Source organism: Chrysochloris asiatica, unplaced genomic scaffold (assembly GCF_000296735.1).
Source record: "Chrysochloris asiatica unplaced genomic scaffold, ChrAsi1.0 scaffold00143, whole genome shotgun sequence".
In the NCBI taxonomy this organism is placed as follows: domain Eukaryota; kingdom Metazoa; phylum Chordata; class Mammalia; order Afrosoricida; family Chrysochloridae; genus Chrysochloris; species Chrysochloris asiatica.
The window spans coordinates 6606431-6609606 of NW_006408661.1; the positions used below are offsets into that span (position 1 = coordinate 6606431).

At 46.6% G+C, this 3176-nt stretch overlaps 1 pseudogene; it reads right to left on the reverse strand.

Moving 5' to 3' along the window:
* Window positions 1-739: 739 nt before the first annotated feature.
* On the reverse strand, window positions 740-2844 carry LOC102819051 (annotated as a pseudogene).
* Window positions 2845-3176: the final 332 nt, after the last annotated feature.

A 3176-nucleotide genomic window follows, 5' to 3' on the forward strand; every position in this document is an offset into this window, starting at 1 on the left:
TTTCTAGGTTGCTTAGGGGAAAAGTGCCCATTTTGGAACACGTGCAGAACATTCTACTTTCCTTAACAATATCCTGTCCTCAAAGGAAACTTTTATGACAGCCTAACTCATTATGTTGTAAGTTGTTGTCAGTTGTTTTCCACTCCTGACAAACACCATGTTGTCTAGATCAGCACTATTTCCATGAGTTAACATGCTTGATGCTTTGATTTTTCAACTACTATGTAGACCTTTCCATCCTAGCAGGCTCATCTGTTGTTGTTGTTGTTAGGTGATGCTGAGTCCGTTCTGACTCATAGTGACCTTGCATAGGGTTTCTGAGGAGTGGCTGGTGAGTTTGAACCACTAACCTTGCAGGCCAGTGCATTATTCTGCAGCACCACACCAGGACTCCGGATGGCTCATCTACCAGCACTAGATTAGATGATCTTCTATTGTGATCCATAAGGTTTTGTTTCTTTATTTCTTTTATTTTTTTTCAAGAAGTGGTAATTATTATCAAAATCATATTCAGTGTCAACAAGATGCCAAAACCACACAAAAAAATTTACACACATTGCAATCTCAAATGCAAACAATCAAATGGAACCCCAGTTATTAAAAAAGTAATTCCAATCACCCCAGAAAGCAACTGAAGTTTTTAAATATCTTTATACATCCAGCCAACAAAGTAAAATGGTTAACAAGAAAAAAATACAAATTCAGAGGTCTGGTCTTGATGTTTAAAAAAGGCAACCGCTTAAGCATTTCTGTCATTGATTCGAACATCAGTCTCTCGGCCACTTAGCTTCATCCCATTCATCATCCAGAGAACTGCTCAGCCACTTCGGGCAACTCAAACTTGACCCCACGGCACCCCTTGGACTTCCGTTCTCCATCTTGATGTCAGCGTACAGCACACTGTCACATTCGTTAAATTTGTCTTTTAGCATTTTCCATGTAAAATCAAATGGGAGGTTTCTCACAAAGATTTGGCAGGCCTTCCGGGCCACTCCAGGGGCATGGCCTCTGGCTCCACCACAGGAACCAGCAAAGCTTTCTCCAAAGTTGCCACGCTCCATCTCGATGGAGTCAATCAAAGTTGGCGCCGCTGCCACCCAGGGGAGGGCCCATGCTTTCTAGGCTATTGGCACCCATGTGCTCCAGGCCTGTGCGCTCCAGATTGTTGGCGCCCATGTGCTCCAGCCAATGGCCATGCCTTCCAACACAGGGCCCATGAACTCCAGGGCAGCCCCTATGCTTGCGGGCACCATGCACTCCATGCTCAGACTCATGTGCTCGATGGCAGGCCCACACGATAGATACCAGCGCCCATGTGCTTAATGGTCAGGCTACCTGGCCGATGGGTGCGTCCAAGCGCTCCAGGCTGAAGCCCCTGCTCGCATCCCTGCGATCCGTGCCAGAGCCGATGCGCTCCATGGTTTGACCCATGCGCTCGATGCTTAAGGCTATATGGTCAAGGCCCAGTGGGCCCATGCACTCAATGCCAGAGCCCATGAGCTCCATGCAGCCCACGGAATCCATGACCAGGCCCAAAAGCTCAATTTCGGAACCTACGCGATATATGCAGTGGCCCAGGACTGCATCCATGTGCTCCATGCCGGCAGCCCCAATGTGGTTAATGCGAGGCCTATTCTTTGGATCCCAAGGACGCTGCCTCCGCCTCCACCTCCTCCCTGTGTTGGCATGACCGCTCCCCTCTTCAGTGCATTACTTGTTGTTGATATGTGCAGTGAAGGCGGTTCCGACTCACAGAGACCCTGTACAGGGTTTCTGAGGTTGTAAATCTTTACGGGAGTAGAAACCCTCATCTTTCTTCCGTGGAGCAGCTGGTAGTTTCAAACTGCTGATCCTGAGGTTAGCAGCTCAATTTGTAAGCACTACGCTATCTAGTGCATTACTTGTTTTGTTAGGTGCCATCGAGTCAGTACCGACTCATAGTGACCTTATGCACAGCAGAACGAAACACTGTCCTCCAATCCTGGGCCAACCTCACTATTGTTGCCACGCTTGAGTCCATCTTTATTCTGCCCATGCTCATTCCAATCCAAATTGGCCCATGTTTTCCATGCCACCACCAAAGGGTCTTTCCATACCTTCCGTTTTATTTATTCTAAATCCTATGCCTTCCATTCCCATTCCTGCTGGTCTGATGTTCCCCATTCCGATGCCTTCAATCAGGTGATTGGCATCAATTGGCTGTCCTCATAGTCCTAACCCCATGCCAGTGCCACCAAGGCCAAGGGGTAGCTGCTGAGGACACTAGAGAGGGAAAAATCTCCCTTTGGTAAGGCCCTCTCATCTATTTTACATGCATCAGTATCAAATAGCAGCTGGCCATTTAAACATAGATATAGCTAGTCTGAACTACCAGCTGTTCCACAGGAGAAAGATACGGCTTTCTGCTCCCGTAAAGATTTATAGCCTAGGAAACCCTGTACAGGGTCGCTATGAGTCGGAACCGACTCCACAGCATGTAACAACAACAACATAGCTAGTCCTGGTGTGACGGTGTGGGCTAATGCGTTGGACTGCAAAGTTGGTTTATACCTTAAGATCAGTGGTTCAAACTTACTCGCTGCTCTTTGGAAGTCCTATACAGGATTGCTATGGGTCGGAACTGACTGAACGGCACTTAATAACTTAGCTTGCACAGCTTCGATGGACTGTTGAAAATCACAGTGCCTAATCCACGACTTTTCCCATCTTTATCTTCAAGAATGTCTGCTCCTACCGCCACACCAGCCATACTAGTATAATACTTAACTTCAGCTTCTTCCAGCCAACTTTATAATCCAGATTTGCTACAAATACTGTGCTTCCGAGTCTTCTGGTCTTTTGCATTGCTCTCCTGGTCTTTAAGGGACTGCCATTTCACATCAAAAGGTATGTTTGTAATGAAGTCTTTATATCTTTTAGACAGGTTGGCATATTGCTTAAAGCATTTGCCTCCTCTTTTCATGCCTTTTGCTTTCCTCTTCTCATACCAGACACGCATCTCTCCTCCTCTGCAGCCACTTCCGCTGCAGCTTACTTAGACCACTGCTGCCGTTTTCTCTGCACCTGGGCTTTGTGTGTCTCATAAGGTTTCTATTGGCTAATTTTTGGAAATAGATCACCAGTCTTTCTTTAAAGTCTGTTTTAGTCAGGAAGCATGTTTTGAAACCTATCCAGTA